This window comes from Tamandua tetradactyla, chromosome 5 (genome assembly GCF_023851605.1).
Source record: "Tamandua tetradactyla isolate mTamTet1 chromosome 5, mTamTet1.pri, whole genome shotgun sequence".
Lineage (NCBI taxonomy): Eukaryota > Metazoa > Chordata > Mammalia > Pilosa > Myrmecophagidae > Tamandua > Tamandua tetradactyla.
In genome coordinates this window covers 91,253,529-91,273,287 of record NC_135331.1, presented here as the reverse complement: position 1 = coordinate 91,273,287, position 19,759 = coordinate 91,253,529, and the positions used below count along the sequence as shown (strand labels likewise).

Here is a 19,759-nt window from a genome sequence, read left to right as displayed (position 1 = left end):
TATCCTACCTTACACCAACAGATGGAGGAGGGGAGGGGGGCAAGGAGAGAGTCAACCCAGGAATATAGGAAAATATATCATCTCAAATAACTGGCAATATTATTGAATTCCTAAAAGAGAAATCAGACAAGGTCAGACATAGAGAGACAAAAACTAGAAGTAAGTAAACTTAAAAATAAGACACCACTTTTCAGCTATTAGATTGATAAAAATGAAAATAATAGCATTATTAGGTATTTGTGAATATCAGGAAAACAAGCAGTCTTAACACCACTGGTACAAGTTTAAATTGTATAATTCCTTTGGGAAGACAATTTGGCAGCATATATCAGAACTGAAAATAGGTCTTCATTTTGATCCAGCAATTCTACTTTCAGGCAACTATCCAACAGAAACACTTGTACATATGTACACAAAAAACACATGTTTGTACGTTGTTACTTCACTATAAGAATAAAATACGAAAAACTTAAATGTTTTTAACAGTTAAATATTAGATACACCCATAAAATTAAACATTTCATAGCCATTAAGAGCAACAACAGCAATAACAACAAAGGAAAGAAAACACATTTGATTTCTATGTCATGACATGGAAAAATTTCCCAAGAAACAGGAGGTCATTGCATAACATCCAGAATATAAGCCCCTTTTTATAAATATCTGTGCATGCATGCACACACATACATATACACACCAGTCAATACATAGGACTGCAAATGGAAGAGCCCCAAGTGTTGACAGTGGTTAGCTCTGGAGGAGGAAACGTGCAGGCTGGAGGGCACTGCAGAATGATGAAGAGGGACTTTCATGCTTTTCTCTAATACACTTAAAAAATGAGAATGCATCCACAAAATATTCATTTACAAATTTCAAAAAAATTTTAAAGAAAAGGGAGAAAGGAGACAATCACATTGAAATGGTAGGATATGGTAACACAGGTCCCTTTAATAAGCATGAACATATTAGGTTTAAAACCTTAAGATAAATTTTAAGTAAGAAAAGTGGTATATGAGTGCTTTGATATCTAGGTTATTTGCTCACTGCCAACTAAGAATGATGATGACAAGGTCAGGACCCCAAGGTAGATCCTGGTTTGCACATGCTTCAGTAAGCTTGGATTCCTACAGCATCTACCAAATAAAGAGCTAAAAGCAATTATATTTCTCTGTTACACTTGTATGATGACCTTATTTTCTAAACCAAAAATTAATACCTGTGTCTGACAATGCATCTGAATTATGGAAATTGAAATGGATCTGGAAAATCTAGGAGATAGAATTGTCATACTGATTTTCAAATTGGTCCTCAAAACAAAAGATCATTATTCTGTTATAAAATAGAAGACACTAGGAATCCAAAAACAAGTTATTTGACCCAAATCACAAATCAAAACCGTGGCAGATCTAAAACTCCCCTTTTTTGGCATCTGGCCAAACAGGGGCTTTATAATCTGATAAGGTACACGTTAAGTGAATACATCGTGTGCTGGTTTGAATCTGCTGTGTAGCCCTGAAAAGCCATGTCCTTTAATCCTCATTCAATAATCCTGGTTGGTATCTTTTTATTGTTTCCATAGAGATGTGACCCACCGAATTATGTGTGGTAACTTTTGATTAGATGTTTTCCATGGAGATGTGTCTCCACCCATTCAAGGTGGGGTTGCTTACAGGAACCCTTTAAGAGGGAACCATTTTGGAAAAAGCTTTAGAGCTACAAGATCTACCAGAACTGACAGAGCCAACAAAATGGACAAACCCTGGGGAAGTTGTTGAAGAGAAAGCTAGCAGATCTCGCCATGTACCCTCCCAGATGAGAGAAAAACTCTGGATGTTATTGGCTTGGTTCAAGAAGTGAACCAAGGTATCTTTTCCTGGATACCTTAGACTGGACATTTTTATGGCTTTGCTTTAATTTGGACATTTTCATGACCTTCGAATTATAAATCTGCAACTTAATAAATTCCCTTTTTTTTAAAAGTCATTCCATTTCTGGTATATTATATTCCGGCAGCTTACTAACTAAAACACACTGTAATACAAGGCTGTACCTAATTCAATAGCAAGATGACAGGAATAAACCAAAAGAAGTTGAGAAGGAGAAAATACCAACATAGGTTAAAGCAGTGAAGAGCTCAGATCTGTCAGTTCCTAACTTAGTACTCCATTAGGACTCTGTTACCTTTTCAGCCATCTCAACACAGGTCCCAAAGTAAGCTTGAATTTATGCTGTCCTTGATTTTAACAAAAGAACAGGACTAAGCAAGCCCTGTGGGAGGGAATGGAAAGGCAATCAAGGTCCCTGAAGACTAGATTATAACATAGGGCTAGAGAGTTGATACACCCCTTAGGTAGGACAGTGAAGGTATATTACTAGTATTGCCAGCTGAAAGCAAACTGTTTTTGGTGGTCTTTACCAGCAGGTATTGAGAAAAAAAGGAATTTGCCAGATCAAAAGTTGCATACCAGGTACTAGGGGATGTGTCAACTTGCCCAAGCTATGATATCATATTTAGAACAGCAGCTCCAATTAGAGTCACCATCTGATTAAGTTTACAATAAACCACTGTTCTCCTCCAAGATCCATCTGTTTTATGCATGATCAAACAGGAGAACTGAATGGGGATGTGGCAGGAATCACTACCCTAGCATCCTTCAAGTCCTTGAAGTTGGCACTTACCTCTGTAATCCCTCAAGGAAGGCAGTATTGCTTTTGATTTACTATTTTGCTAGACAGAGTCAGTTCTAGAGGCTTCTACTTGGCCTTTCCTATCATAATAGCCCTCACTCTACAAGTCAGGGAACCACCAGAACTGTCTGCCATTTTCTAACTATTATCATCATGTTTCTGGTTTAGAGGTGATGAAGTTTGGATGCATTGTACCAGCCCTAAAATTTTCTCAAACAGTTAGAGAAGACAAGGAAGTTATATAAGGACTTTCCTGCATAAAACTGTAACACTGCCAACCAGTAAGGCATTTTCCCCCTCTAAATAAGTTTCTTCTCCAAAGACCATCTAGAAATTTGGGGGACTGAAGAATATATTAAACAAAACCTAAATGGAAGCGAACTTGTAATCTCCCTGTTCAGAATTTTAGCTCCAGACACGACAGTAGTAACATCCCACTCCACCCAAGTTTCTTCCTTTCTGGCAACCTAAGAAAAGAGCTGTTTACAATCTAGGGCTTCCTCTCAATGACAGTTGCTCTATTAGGCTTTTCTAAAACAGTACCAATGGGTTGTTCATCAACAAACAAAGCAGAAAACAAGTGCCAAAGGAATTAAATAAAAAGGAGTCCAAGAGATTCTTAGATGAAGTTTAATCTGTAAAGATTGTGTGGAAACACATCAGCTGCCTCTGACTTGCAGAACAAACCCTCCTGATGGCTCCTGGAGTTGGCATATCAACACTGAATAAAAAGAGTACAGAACCTAGGTTAAGAGTTTGGACTCTGCAGTTGGCTTTAAAGTTCTCTGCTACTTGTCAATTGTATGGCCTTGGGCAGTTCACAAAATCCTCGAAACTTCTACCTCTGCATTTATAAATTCTTCTGTGTAAATTTCCAAGCTCTTGGAAACTTCTAGAAGTCTGAGCCAGTTCAATAGTATTAAGGTTGAGATGCTAAGATGTGTTACAGCAGCTCAACTGCACTGATATGATGATGAAGCCCAGCAAGTGTTGCCCTCTGTGGCTCAGAAGCACCTATGTTTTGAGATGCATTAGAGATACCAGAGAATGCAAGGAGAAATATGACTGATAATGATTCCTGTTTTTTTAATCTTGCCTCAAAGGCTTCCCTCCATTCATTCAAAAACTGTCTGTACATTTATATATGAAAAGCACTGTGCTGGAACTAGAGATCTTGAGGAATAAGAATAGTCAATATAGTCACAATCTGTTCTGCATGGTTAGACTGATGCTGAGTGAGGTCCTGCTCATGGGGCTACTTGTGTGTGCACTCAACAGATATGTGGAGTGTGCTCACCATGCACTATGTCCTGCTCTAATGGCTGGAGATGCAAATGGGAGGAAAACACAAAGTCCCTGTCCTCATGGAGCTTGAATTCTAGGGGAGAGACAGAGAGTGAACAAACAAACAACTTACTGCTGCAGGATGCCAAGCAGCAATAAGTGCCACAAAGGAACAAACGAAGCAAATGAAGCAAAAGAAAGGATAAAATATGACAGGAGTGGTTTTAGATAAGGTAATCAGGAAAGATGGCTCTAAGAAAGTGAACTTTGTATAGAGATCCAAATAGAGTGAAAGAATGAGCCTGAGGGAAAAATGAAGAGAGAACATCAGATGCCAAAGTCTTGAGAAGGAACACGCTTAGCATGTGGCTGAAGGGCAGAGGAGAGCAGGGAATTCTGCCTGCAGGAATCAGGCTTATATTGGATAAAGGTCAGTTCAGATATATGTTATAGATATATGTTGCATCCACTGAGCATTTACTTTGTGCCGGGTTCTGTGCTAAGAGCCAGTGGTAGAAAATGCAGGAAGACACAAAGTTCACAGTGAAGGAAAGGGGAGGACTTTCACAACATGGGGAAGGGATACAGACTCTAAAGTCTAAACCATGATGATCAGACTTTAAATTTCTAAAATGGAAGCAGGTTTCCTCCTACCTGATTTAAGAGATCTCAACACCCACAGTAAAATTTATTTATCATTCTTCAGGCCTAGCAAAAACTCAGGCAAAAACGTAGAATAAATTGTTTTAAGTCACAGCAAAGTCAAATAAGAACAGTAGAAAATACACTGGGACACTTATTCTGTCTAGCATAGCAAGTTGCCCCACTCAAATGCATCCTAATCCACAATATCTTTCCTGATTGCACTGACCAAAATGAATCTCACCCTCCTTGGATTTTGCAGATCATCTACTGCACTTCTACCATAGTCATCGTCAACCTTGAACCAAAGTAAATTCTTTATGCTATTTATCCCTACTATATTTTTAAAGCCCCTTTGGCTTATCATTAGACTCCTGTGTCCAAGAACATAGTACAATACAAAAAGAGTATCTCTCTTCCAGTGAACCAGTGCTTATTCTGGTTTGAGAAAAGGAATTAATTGCATAACTCACATTTTCTTTACTAGCTTGGCTAGTGGAGAGCTCAGATATAGGCTTTGTGGTTTTCCATGGTAACTATTCCTGACGTGGATTTGTGGATTCAACAAATTTTCTCCCTTACTTGACCCTTATTCTTTTATCTTCATATTAATGATAGAATTTTAATGGTTTGCCTTAATTCTTCTAGAAGTGATGGAGAATTTCTGAAGGCTAGGCTAAAAAATTTAGATTCTATTCTGAAAATGGGAGAAATCTAACATACCTTCTCCTAGGTTTTACACAGATTTGAAAAGAGCTGAAAAGGTTTCTATTAAACATCTAACACAATATATATACCTCTATCTGATCTGAACTGACATTCAGTTCAGAGAATGAGCAACATAATTAGATTTGTAAGAACCTTCTAGAAGGCCTGCTTCTCTGAATATATCTTATTTTCATTAAATGTTAGTTAAGCACTAACTGTGGAAGAAGGACCATTCTGAGTTTTTTGTGGATCACGTTTATGATCCAAGCCAGCTAAGCTGAATAGCAACTCTGGTCCTGGCTGTCTAGCCAGTAGCACACCAGGAAGTCCTAGTCTTTCCATAAACAGATAATAGGGAAGAAGGGAGAAATGAAACGGCCTTCACCCTAGGTCTAAGCTAACCTAACAAGCTATCTATTTATTGCTTCTGTTCCTGACACCTTCTTTGTTTCTGGAATTCTAGAGCCTGGCTGCCTATATCTCTGGATTCTGCTAGACACTTCCTGCCTTTGCCAACTTCTCCCAGACCTAACTTCTTATCTACTAGATTTGTAGTTCCTACCTCCTCATTCCAGGTCTAATTGCTCCTCTGGGCTATGTGAGGAGCAGGCAGATAATGAAAATGAGTAGGGTAGACAAGCTGAGACTGGCTGAACTACAAAACACATTCTCCCATCTAAAAGGAGCAGCTAGCACTCAAGCCCTACCTTACTGCTGCCATTTGGGAACACATGGCCTATGCTGCTAGTTCTTACAATTTTTTAAGAGACTAGAAATCAAGATTACTATATGAAATGCCTTGATTTTCAAGGGTTAACCACAAAATCAAATGTTTAAAAATACCAGCAATTCCATACTTGAGAGAAATGAAAACATACATCCATACAAAAACGTGTACAGCATTATTCATAATAGTCAAAAGGTAGAAACAGGGTGGGCCATAGTGGTTCACTGGCAGAGTTTTCGCCTGCCATACTGGAGACCTGGGTTCGATTTCCAGTGCCTGCCTATGTTTAAAAGAAAAAGGTAGAAACAACCCAAATGTTTATCAACTGACAAAAGAGGGTATATACATAAAATGGAATATTACTCAGGCACAAAAAGGAATAGAATATTGATACATGGTACAATGTGTATAACCCTGAAAATATTATGCAAAGTGAACAAAGCTAGTCACAAAATATTACATGTTAATGATTTCATTTATATGAAATATCCAGAATAGGGAAATCTATAGAGACAGAAAACACATTATTGATTACTTAGGGCTGAGGGAGATGGAGAGACAGGGGAGTGATATCTAAAAGGTAGAGGGTTTTCTCCTGAGGTGATGAAAATGTTCTAAAACTGACTATGGTGATGGCTGCACAGCTTGATCATCTGACTAAAAACCACTATACAATTTAAATGAATGAATTATATGGTATCAAGATTATATCATACAAACGGGTCAAATTCAACTTCACTAGCTATCAGGGAAATGCAAATCAACCACAATGAGATACCATCTCATGCCTACTTGAATGGTCATTACCAAGAAAAACAGAAAACTACAAGTGCTGGAGAGGATGTGAAGAAACAGGTACTCTTATTTACTGCTGGTGTGAATGCAGAATGGTGCAGCTGTTCTGAAAGGCAGCTTGGTGGTTCTTCAAGAAGCTGAGTAAAGAATTGCCATATGGGGCGGGCCGCGGTGGCTCAGCGGGCAAAGTGCTTGCCTGCTATGCCGGAGGACCTCGGTTCGATTCCCGGCCCCAGCCCATGTAACGAAAACGGAGAAACAAAATACAATAAAACAAGAAAATGTTTAAAAGATGTTTCCCTTTCTTCCTCTCTTCCTTCCTTCTATCCTTCCTTCCTTCTCTCTGTCTTTCCTTTAAAAAAAAAAAAAAAAAAAAAAAAAAAGAATTGCCATATGGTACAACAATCCCATATACTCAGAAGAACTAAAAGCAAAGACACAAAGTGACATTTGCACACCGACGTTTACAGTAGCATTATTCATGATTGCCAATAGATGGAAATAGCACAAATGTCCTTCAATTGACGAGTGGATAAGTAAATTGTGACGAGTGGATAAGTAAAAATACACACAATGGAATATTACGCAGCGGTAACACAGAATAAAGTCATGATGCATGGTTGAACAAAATAAGCCAGACACAAAAGGACAAATACTTTATGGCTTCACTAATACGAATTAACTATAATGAGCAAACACTGAGAGTTAAAGTTTAGAACACATTCAGAAAGAGGGTAAAGATTGGGCATCTGGTGCTTAGGGAGTATAGAATGTCTAACAAGATTGATTATAAGATTCAGAAATAGATCGCACGATACTATGTGATGGTAGCAGAATATTATAAATATTATGAACAAAGCTGAGTGTGAGTATGGTTGAAAGAGGAAGGCCAGGGGCATATATGGCAACAGAAGGAATGACAGAGGATAAAAACTGGGACTGTATAACTTTGTGAAACCTAGAGTAGACAAAGATGGTGATTAATTGTACGAACATAAGACAGTTTTTACATGGGTGAGAACAAATGTCAGTCAGCATTGCAAGGTGATAAAAATGGGATGGTATACAAGATATACAATTGATGCAAACTAAGGTCTATAATTAACAATGATATTATTATATTCTTTCATAAATTGTAACAGAGGCAATATAACAAATCTTAATGCTAATAAGAGGGGAATAAAAGGGAACGGTATATGATTTATTTTTTTTTTACTTTTTCTTTTCTTTGCTTTTTTCCTTCTTCTTCTTTCTTTGTGGAAGAAATGGAAATGTTCAAATATAGATTGTGGTGGTGAATGTTTAACTATGTGATTATACCAGGGGCCACTGACTATACACTTAGGATAGATGATATGGTGTGTGAACAAAACTGTTTTAAACACTAACAGAAAGGTATAAATGCTGCAGAAGACATGGGGAGAGAGATAAACCTATTCACTGCTGGTACAGAAGTAGAATGGTTCAGGGCCTCTGGAGGGCAGTGTGGCAGTTCCAGTGCGTGGCCATATGGTCTTGCAATCCCTTTACTAGGTATATACTCAGAAGAACTGAAAGCAGGGAAACGAATAGACATTTGCACACTGGTGTTTATAGCAGCATTATTCAATACTCATCTATTGCCAATAGGTGGAGGTGGCCCAAGGGCCCATCAACTGAAGAGCAGAATGATTGTGATGTATACATATGATGAAATACTGTGCAGCTGCAGAAAAGAATGAAGTCATGAGGCATGCAATGAAGTGAACGAACCTTGAAGACATTATGTTCAATGAAACCAGAAACAAAAGGACAAATATTGTATGGTCTCACTGATATAAACTAACCATAATAAGCAAATTCTGAGAATTAAATTAGAGAGCATAGGTTATCAGGCGATAGTGGGCAGAGACTGGGCAATCGACGATTAAGGAGTACAGAATGTTCAATGAGACTCATTGTAAAGATTCAGAAATGAATAGCACAATAATGTGTAAAAATTAGCACCTAGGTTGTAAGCTCTCACAGCAGTCACATTTATTCCTGAGTTTTAACCATTACATCTAAGTTCTGAGATGTTGTTCATTTTTTGTACAACCTGGCAGTTCCCTGGAACTGTATCTATATGATGCCTGAGTCTTAGAATTAGAGTTCTGCAGCTCTGAGAGTCAGCATTAATCCATACAGCAAATGCTAAAGAAGCTGAAAAAGAGATCAGACTTCAATCTGAGATATGAATGAAACTGATCTGGTTAGGACTAGGTAAATAAGAATACAGGGTAAAGGATGATATATCTGTATTTTATAAGTTCAAGTTCTGTGAGAAACCAAAGAAAGAGACATTTATTTTGTTCAAAATTTAGATTCTCTGCAGCACACTATCTCATTTAAGATATCTGGTCAGTTTATTTAAACAACCTAATTACGTGGATTCTAGAATAGGGAATGAGACCTTTTTATTCTGTACAGGTTAATGTAATACCCTGATACATTCCAGAGTATTTTGGGCAGAAAATAAGAAAATCCTTGTAAACTCCCTTAAGGGAATGGAGAAAAAATGTGGAACTACTGAACTTCCCCACCTGAGGAATTCTTGATATTCTCTCAAGCAAAAGGCACTTCCAATTTAATAAGCCAAGCCCCTGATCTTGAGCCTTGTCCTTATGAAACATTTCTGTACTGGCAAAGCTAAGCCAATTTATAATTATGCCTAAGAGTCACTCCTAGAATCTCTTTTTTTGCACAGATGTGGCTTCTCTCTCTAAGCCAAACTCTGCAAAAAAATTCACTACCTTCCCTCCTTGTGAGACATGACTCCTAGGGATGAGCAGGGCCCTCGCATCGTGGGATTAAAATGCCTTCATGATCAAGAGGGAAAAGAAGTGAAACAAAGCAAAGTTACAGTGGCTAAGAGGTTTCAAATAGAGTCAAGAGACATTCTGGAGGTTACTCTTATGCAAGCTTCAGCCAGATATTGCAAACTGCCACAGTGTGCCAAGCTCTAACCAACAGTATTCTTGAAACACCTAAAGAATACCTTGGGCTCTATCTAAGACTCTATAAAAGTTTTACTTATGCACTTACTATTTTTTCTAAAAGACTTCAGATTGTTCCTAAGCCAGATAGGTCCTGAAACCCAGAGGTACCAGTCTCTCCCAGAGGCACCATCAACCAATTTCATTTCTCTACCCCATAATGTTGACCCTTTTTTCAGCATGAAGTTAGAATGGTCATTGCCCAGATATTCCTGAAGATTGAGAGATCGACTAAATGAGACAAAAGAGCTGTAACTGAGAAGTCAGGATTTAACAAATGATTGTGACTACTGATTCATCATATAGATATTTCTTTTTAGTTTCTGGTGTATTCAAGTAGCCAGAAGGAAATACCTGAAATTGCTGAACTATAATCCAGTACCTTAATCTTTGAAAATGACTGCATAACTATATAGTTTTTATCTTGTGATGGTGTGATGGTAAAAACCTTGTGACTGACACCCCCTTTACCCAATGTATGGGTAGATGAGTAATAAAGATATGCATGAAAAGAAAAAAAACATATCACAATAAAGATGTTAAAAATACCCACACATACAATACTATTGGAGCTACATTAAATACAACAATGGGCTGGATTTGGCCCAAGCTACCAGTTTTCAACTTCTAACATTCAGCTTTTATAAACCACCTAACTCCCTCTTGCCAAGACAGAGTCTTACTCACCCTAAACCAAAACTACCCCAACCTAAAATGATCTCCATGTAGTATAAACAACCTGCTACATTTGTACACATTTTTAAATGGTGACACTGTCTAGATGGCACATATGAAAATACTGCCATGCATTTGTTATGTCTGTAAACAAAACAAAGAGCCAATAGAATGACAAGTTGTTACCAAAGCGCCAAGCCCACTTTCATCTGTGACAACTCTGCTGTGGGATTAGATTTCTGAAACAAAATCTATTATAAAGAGGCTCTTAGATAGCAGTAAGCCTGCTTCCTGTGGTTGCGTAGCAAATGTACTGCTTATTTTACAAACACAAGTAATGATATCTCAATAGGACAGCAGAATGTCCAATCTACTTTAATTCAATAAATGTTTATACACTATCTTCTATATTGCTGCATGCTATGAGGTCACCAACCTCAGGTTGAACGAGGAAATCAGATAAGTAAACAAATGACAAAACTGTACAGTGTGTGAAAACCCTGAGAAGGAAGTATGGAAAGAGTGGCTCATGGAGAAATAGGAATAAAAAAGGCTTTGCATAAAAGGAGATATTTGAGCTAAGCCTTAATGCTTAGGAGCAGTCAGCTAGGGAGAAGAAACAAACAGGCAACACCCAAAGTCAAGGTCCTCTGAGTAATTACAACCAAGTGGGGCAACTGCAAGTAATAGTGAGTTGCTGGAGCATGCAAATGGAGAAGGGTGAGTGACATGGATGGAGAGGCAGATAGGGTCAGGTCATGAAGGGTCTATATATTAAAGAAAAGATTCATAGGGGAAACCATGTGGGTGCCAATACGACTGTTGCATATTGTTGCGATCTGTTACTTGTCATACCATTGGGATGACCTGGCTTATTTTAGAATTAAAAAAAATATGATGTTGGATTAAAATGGCAGAGTACAAAACCTCCAGGCTCTCTTCCCCTGAAGAAGCTTTGAACAACAAGCAAGAACTGGCAGAAACATTTTCCTCAAAGTTGTTTCTGGGGCAAAGGCAGTTCAAGCTTCCAGTAGAGATCCCTTGTCTGGATTCCAGAGAGAGAAGGGTAACCTTCACAGACATAATGGGAACATACATGTCTGGCCCAAACTGTCTGGTGGTGGCCTTAAGGACTTCTTGTCCCAGAGCTTGATTTGCATGTAGAAGGTGGGTCATAGAACTCTTCTACAGAATGCTGGGGGAAAGCAGTCAGGCTGAGCTGCCTGGGACAAGGGATTACTAGCTGTAGAACATGAAGTACAGTGCCTAGGATTGTGAGGAAACTTTCCTAGGGAAGATGGATAGCCTTATCCATGTAAATGGGGGAATTTCTAGGGCCTAAATTGCATGCCCAAAACAATACACATGCACAGAAAGGGCCAGGGAAACCTCTTCACTTTGGCCTGGAGCTATTCTCATTATATGGATAAACCCTGAAGGAGAGAACTTGTAAAGGTCAATCTGCAGAAGACTAGGAAAAGGTATCTTCCCCCCCTTCTTTTATTTATTTATTTTTGTTGTTGTTATTGTTAGATCATGACATTCAAGAAAAGCTATCATAACACTAACTGGATACAAGCTTAAAGAACAGATAGATGGCAAAGTGTCAGTGGCTGAGAGATTTCAAGCAGAGTCAAGAAGTTATTCTGGCAATTATTCGTATGCCTTATGTAGATATCCCTTTTCAATTTATGGTGTATTTGAGTGGCTAAAGGGCAGTAACCTGAAAATGTAAGCTGTAGCCTTGTTTCTTGAAGATGATTGTATGAAGATATAATGTTTACAATGTGACTATGTGATTATGAAAACCTTGTGTCTGGTATTCCCTTTATCTAGGGTATGGAGAGATGAGTAAAAAATATGGATAAAAAATAAACAAACAATAGGGAAAAAAAGGTTAAAATACACTGGGTAGATGGAAATATTAGTGGTCAATGAGAGGGAGGGGTAAGGGGTATGATATGTATAAGTTCTTTCTTCTTTTTATTTCTTTTTCTGGAGTGATGCAAATGTTCTAAAAAATGATCATGATAATGACTGTACAACTATGTGATGATATTGAAAGCCATTGATTGTACACCATGTATGGAATGTTTCTATGTTAAGAATGTTTGTGTTTGTATGCTGTTTTGTGAAATAAAAAAAGAAAAAGAACAAATGGCTCTGAATCCAGATTCCAGTATTATACATTAAAGGTGAAAATGTCCAAGTTTCAACAAAAGGTTACAAAACATACAAAGAAACAGGAAGTGATGGTCCAGGCAAAGGAGCAGATTAAAACAGTAGAAACTATACTACCTGGGATACTCCAACAAAAACATTTTAAAAAAATGGTTCTAAATGTGCCCAAAGAGCTAAAGTAAAGCATGGACAAAGAACAAAAGAAAATCAGGAAAATGACAGATGAACACAAATTATCAATAGAAAGATGGAAATTATGAAAAGGAACCAAACAGAGCCAAAGACCATAGTAATAGAAATTTAAAATTCTTTAGAGGAGTTTAACAGCAAATTGGAGCTGGCAAAAGAAAGAATCAGCGTACATGAAGATAAGACTATTGAAATCATCTAGTCTGAGGTGAAGAAACAGGAAAGAATGAAGAAAAGTAAACAAAGCCTGAGGAACCTATAGGACACCATCAAGCTACCAGTTGTGGGAGTCCCAGGGAGGGAAAAACAGAGAAAGGGGAGAAAGAATATTCAAAGAAATAATGGCTGCCAATTTACCAAATTTACAAAAAAGCTATACATATATACATTCAAGACGCTAAGAGAACTCCAAATAGGATAAAACCAAATAGACTCACACTGTACTACATTATAATCACCCTGTCATATGCCAAAGACAGAGAATTCTGAAGCCACAGGAGAAGCAATGTGTCACATACAAGGGAACCTCAATAAGATTAACTGCTGATTTCTCATTGGAAACCATGAAGGCAAGAAGGTAGTGGGAAGATATATTTAAAAGTGCCAAAACCAAAAAAATTGCCAAACATGAATTCTATATCAGGCAAAACTGTCTTTCAAAAATGAAGGAGGGAGTTAAGACATTCCCAGATAAACAAAAGCTGAGGGACTCTGTCACCACTAGGCGAGTCCTACAAGAAATGCTAAATGGAATTCTACAGGTTGAAAAGAAAGGACACCGAACAACTGACTGAAGAATTGTCACATGAGAAAAGAAAGTTTCCTGTGATGGTAATGACACAGATAAATATAAATACCAGTACTACTGTATTTTTAATATAACTCCATTTTTTACTCCCTAAAGAATCTAAAAGTCAAATGCACAAAATGTAATGATTAATCAATGGCTTTGGACTCAAAATGTATAAATATGTAATTTGTGATATAAAGGTAAGGGAGGGAGAGGTACAGGAATATAAGTTATATGTGCTCGTAAAGTTAAATTGGTATGAAAGAAAATGAGACTGTTATAGATTTAGGATATTAAATTTAAGCCCCATGGTAACCACAAAGAAAATATCAGAAAATACATAAACTCACAGAGATAGAAAGTAGAGTATAGGTTACCAGGAGTTGGGTGGAGGGGAGGGAAAATGGGGAGTTAATGTGAAATGAGTATAGGGCATCAGTCTGGGGTGAAGGGAAAATATTACTGATGTATAGTGGTAAGGAAACTGAAACACTGTGAATGTGATTAATCTCATTGTTGGGATAGAAAGATTTATGTTGATACATCCACAATTAAAAAAAAAAGAAAGATAAACCAATGAGTTAATGACAATAAGTACAATATATAACACTGGATGGGACATGAGAATGGAGGAGAAAAGGGCCAAAAGAACATCAATAAGAAAAAAAAAGTGAATACAGAATGCAAGCTTTTTATCAGTTAAATTTCTCGAACTTGATAACTGCACTTAAGGTGTTATATAAGTGTACAACTGGCTCGCTCTCAGATGTTAATATAGAGAGTGTGGTGGTTTGAAATGTATGTACCCCAGAAATTCATGCTTTTAAAGCTAATCCATGCCTGTGGGTATAAACCTATCGTAAAGAGAACTTTTTGATAACACTACTTCAGTTAAAGTGTGGCCCAAGGTGAGTCTTAATCCTCTTACCGGAGTCCTGTATAAATGGGATGAATACAGAGAGAGAAAGCCAGGTAAGCAAGAAGCTGAAAACAATGAAACCCAGAACAGAAGGGAGAGACCAGTAGATGCTACCATATGCCCTGTCATGTGGCAGAGGACCTAAGGACTGCTGGAAGCCAGTCTTCAGGAAGAAAGCATCACTTTCATGATGTTTTGATTTGAACATTCTCATGGCCTCAAGGTGCAAGCTAATAAATTCCCATTGTTTAAATCCATTTCATGGCATCTGCTTTGAGAGAGAGGGAAGGAAGGAGGGAGGGAAGGAGGGAGGGAGGGAAGGAGGGAAGGAGGGAAGGAAGAAAGGAGGGAGGGAGGGAAGAAGGGAAGGAGGGAAGGAAGGAAGGAGGGAGGGAAGGAAGGAGGGAAGGAAGGAAGGAGGGAGGGAAGGAAGGAGGGAAGGAGGGAAGGAAGGAAGGAAGGAAGGAAGGAGGGAGGGAGGGCAGAATGACAGAGGGAAGAAGGGAGGAAGGAATGGAGGAGGGAGGGAGGGAAGAACAGAGGAGGCAGGGAGGGAGAGAGAGGAAGAAAAAAATGTGTACATGGACAGAAAAAGGGTGTGATTGAAGAGAGAAAGAAAAAACGTGTAGATGGATGGAAGAAGAGTGTAACTGGATCCAGGGATCCCAGGTAGAAGTTCACAAATCAAGCATGGAATGAATATCTGAATGAAGGCAATGGTAAGGAGGACAGATAGATTCAACAGAAAACATGGATATAGAGACTAAACGTGGGTTAGGGTATCTGGGGAGGTGCAAACCTTGCAATTCAGTGGATAGTAAGAAAGGAAATTTGGGAGGGAAACCAGGATTGCTTTGTTTTATGATTGTTGTAGTGGGAGGTTAAGAGGAGAGAGTTTTGTTTTGGATTTGTTGAGGCTGAAATGAATTTGAATTCCCATATGTAGATGGCCAGTCAGTAGATGGACACAAGGGTGTGGAACCCATGATTATAAACTGTAGACTTTAAGAAAACAATTTAAAAATGTTTATGTTTATAGCATGCTACCTATAATTGATCTTTAAACTATATTATGAAGCAGGAAAACAGATACAGTTATTTCCATTTTACAGATAAAGGGGAGGGAAAACTGAAGTTGCAATAACTAGCTGATTGTTGTATAGGGAATTAAATATGGAGCTGAAACAAAAACCCATGCCCTCACTTCTAGTGCATGTTCCTTCCAGTTTCTCCAGGTCCCTGACCTGCCTTTTGAGAGAAAACAACTTGCAGCTCTATGGGTCTCCTTCTGAATTAGTTCTCAGGAGGTCAAAGACTCAGAGCAAAGTCAGAAAAAGACCTTCTTGATCACTGACTCTGTGAAGAGGGAGCAGTAGCAATGAACTTGAAAGTGAAGAGAAGTCCTGGGCAGTTTTCCATCAATGCTTCATTAAATCATTAGGTCTAAACAGGAGTTTGTCTCATTGGACTTCTTCTGCCAAAAACTTTCACTGTTTTTTCCTTTTAGTTATCCTTGTAAAGTCAGATTTATTCCTGTACCTCAGGAAGGGCTGGCAGTTTTCCAATACAATAAAACATTGTCCAAAGTCAGTCTAATTTAGAAAAGACCTCCTCTTACTCAAATGAATTTGGCATGCCTTTATTAATATGCTTTTTACATACTTAACAATTAAAAGGGTAAAAGGAGAAATAACAAGGAGCCCAAGAAACTATCCCCATCCTTAAGAGTTCATTGTCTTTGGAGAAGGACAAAGCTTATAGACATGAAAGTCAGTCATGAAAAACTCAAAACAATACCAAAGGAATTCTAGTTAATGAGAAAAATTGAAGGTGTATTTTTTCCTTTCTGCTCCCTCCTGAACCCCATTAAAATGAGAGTAAAAACAAACAAACAAAAAAAGGCAAAAGGGACAAAAGAGAAACCATGAACATAAAACATCAACATTTTTGGAAGATGAAAAGCAGGTGTTTTGGTTTGCTAAAGCTGTCAGACTGCAATATACCAGAAATGAACTGGCTTTTATAAAGTGGATTTATTAAGTTACAAGCTTATAGTTCTAAGGCCACAAAAATGTCTAAACCAAGACATCCAGAGAAAGATACCTTGACTCCAAAGAAAGAACAATGTCAGTCACATGGGAAGACATGTGGCTGGCATCTGCTGGTCCTTATTCCCAGTTCCATTGCCTTCAGCTTCTGATTCCAGTGGCTTTCTCTCTAAGTGTCTGTGGGTCCTCAATTAGCTGTTCCAGGGCAAAACTCTGGGTTTCATCTCTTAGCTTAATATCAACAGGACCAGAGATTTCTTCTCTTCAGATTCTGGCTATTTCTGTGAGTCCTTGCTTAGCACCTAGGGTATTTCTGTCTCGATTTCCAAACAACTATGTCTGAGCTTTCTCTAAAATGTTTCCCTGTACCTGCTATTTTAAGGACTCCAGTAAACTAATTAAGACCCACCTTAAATGGGCAGGACCAACCTCCATGGAAATAATCTAATCACCAATGGGTCTGTCTCAGCAAGACTGGATTAGGGTTAAAAGATCATGGGTTTTCTAGGGCCCACAACAGTCTCAAATCAGTCCAGCAGGTAAGTTAGCAAAGCTGAGAAAGGGAGTCCCTGCTGCCAGAGAAAGCCAGTTCACACATGCACCCATGGGAGGACTCAGGAATTGGAGTTCCCATGTGGCAGAGGAGGCCAGAGACGATGAGAGGGTGAAAGCAAGGGCTTGATACAAATTCTGTATAAGGAGACAACCAGGTCTTCTGTCCCATCCAGTACAGCCAGGAGACTATAATACTTCTGCATCCAAGAAGGAGAAGGTAGATTTATCCTGGGAAGAACCTGAACCAGCCAGGCCCTAGGTTCAGGGACATTAAGAACAGCTAAAGGCAGGGAAGCTGCACTGACAACAGCCACTCTGAGTGAAAAGCTACACCCTGCAGGATGCGATCTCAGCCCTGCTCACCCACTTGGCTCCCAGAATGCTGGTAACCTGGAACATATTTATTTCCTGTCATCCCTACACAGGAGGTTGGAGCATTATTTCATGAGAAACCAAATCACTCTGCAGAAAATCTCGATGAGTGCTGACTTTTGGGGATTTCCCAACAAAACAGGTGGGTCCTCCCCTGTCACCCCATGTTATGTAAAGCCCATCCCTAACAAGCTTTTGCCACTCCTATACAGAGCTTCCAGTCAGCTTTTTAGTATCTCACTTTTAAATACAAATGACAACCAAGGATTGCCAGACATTGGAGGAAAGCCTTAATGATAAAAAGATCACAAAACAGTGAAAGAGGATTCAAAGAAACAGACACAAGGAGCTAAATAAAACCTCTAAAAAGAAAAATCTATCATTATACAAAAACAGGATTTAAAGAAAGAGAAAAATTAGTGAAAAGTTCTTGGAAACAAAAAATGATAGTAGAAATAAAAATATACATAAAGAATGAGAAGATAAAGTGAAACTAAAGATAAAAAAATGTAAAATAAGAGAGAAAAGAGATGAAAATTAGAAGACCAAGAGTTCCACAGAGAAGAGAGGAAAAAAGAGAGAAAATTCTCCAAGAAATAACTTAAGCCTTTTTCCTAGAACTGAAGAATAAGAACTTCCAGTTGAAAGAGTCCACCCTGTATTCAATACAATGAATAATTACCAAAGACCCATCCCAAGGAACACTGTGAAATTGCAAAATGCATGTCAGTATACTTAAGATAAAGACAACATAGTTTTCAGACAGAAAAAACAGTTCACCTACAAAGGACTGACTGGCATCAGATTTTTCAATAGCATTTCTGAAAGCAAAGACAAAGGAGCAATGCTGTTAAAATTCTGAGGTGAAATGATTTCAACCTAGGAGTCTATAGCAGTCAAATTATCAGTTGAGTATGAGAAGAGAATAAAGGTATTTTTAGATATAGAGAGGCTCAAATTTTATTTCCCGAATGCCCTTTCATCAGGAAGCAAATCAAGCAAATCAAGAAAGCGGAAGACAGGCATCCTGGAAATGGGCAAAAGTGGCAAAGGGAATCGAGCGCGCAGTGGGCTTCAAGAATAACCAGACCAGACTACAGCTGGAGGACACAGGGTTCCAGAGGAGCATCTGCAGGAGAAACCAACAAAATCAACCGATGGGTCTGCTTAGAATATGGAAAAGAATATTTAGAGATTTAAAAAAATTATGGTTATGGTTTGGGAAGAGAGAGTGAGTGGGACATAGAAAACTCAAAAAACCAAAAAGGGAAGTAATTAGTGAATTGTCCAAGGTGGGGAGTGGGGGGTGGGGAAGGATCATAGTATATTAACTAGGTTAGCAGGTGAATAATACCAGTAGTCATAATAACAAAAACATTAAATATTGATGGAACCAAAAATTGTGATATCAGTATATGTGACAGATGAAAGGAGTGTAAGAATGCTAAATCCTCCTCTTCCATAACAGAGATTAGAATCTAAAGTTTAAAAGTAAGAAATAGCACTATGTATGTCACCCAAACATCCCTAAAGATTGGGAGAAGGACCAAAGGAGGAGTTATAAAAGAGAAGTTAGGTTTTAACAAATGTGTACGACTACTGAATTATTATATCAACATTTCCTTTTAGTCTCCAGTATCTGGAGCAGCTAGAAGAAAAACCTGAAATTGTAGAACCATAATCTACACCACTAAACTTTGAAATCTGTTCTTTACTTCTTAAAATGTACTTTGAAATTTATTGCTTTTTTGAATGTTAATTTCACAATATAACAATTTATTGCACAATAAAAAATGTTAAATGTGGAGCAAATATTTGAAGAAAGAGCCTTAGCACTTGGAAATGGCTGCCTTCCCAAAGAGGGACTCAAGTGGCATAAATGGCCTCCATTTATGGAAAGGTGCAGAAAGGATTCTTAAACTACACAACAGATTGGATAAACCCTTGTTAACTATAATTCCGGTAACCCTGAGTTCTTGTGTTTCAAGCATATGCTAAAAAGGAGTGACTTTGAAAGATTTGTTCTCTCACAAGAGCAAGCAGGAGAGAAGCAAAAAAGGCAAAGCTTCATTTTAACTTCACATGTGACCCAATTCACACGATAAACCTGAAGGGATGGTCTTCTTGTTTCACAGAGCTATTAGGAGTCCTGTCTCTCTCCTGCCCAGGACA

At 38.3% G+C, this 19,759-nt stretch overlaps 1 protein-coding gene across 4 annotated transcripts in view; it reads right to left on the bottom strand.

The window, feature by feature from the left end:
* Positions 1-19,759, bottom strand: part of ANKS1A (ankyrin repeat and sterile alpha motif domain containing 1A) — a 253,183-nt gene that overhangs the window by 157,673 nt on the left and 75,751 nt on the right. The window lies entirely within an intron of this gene.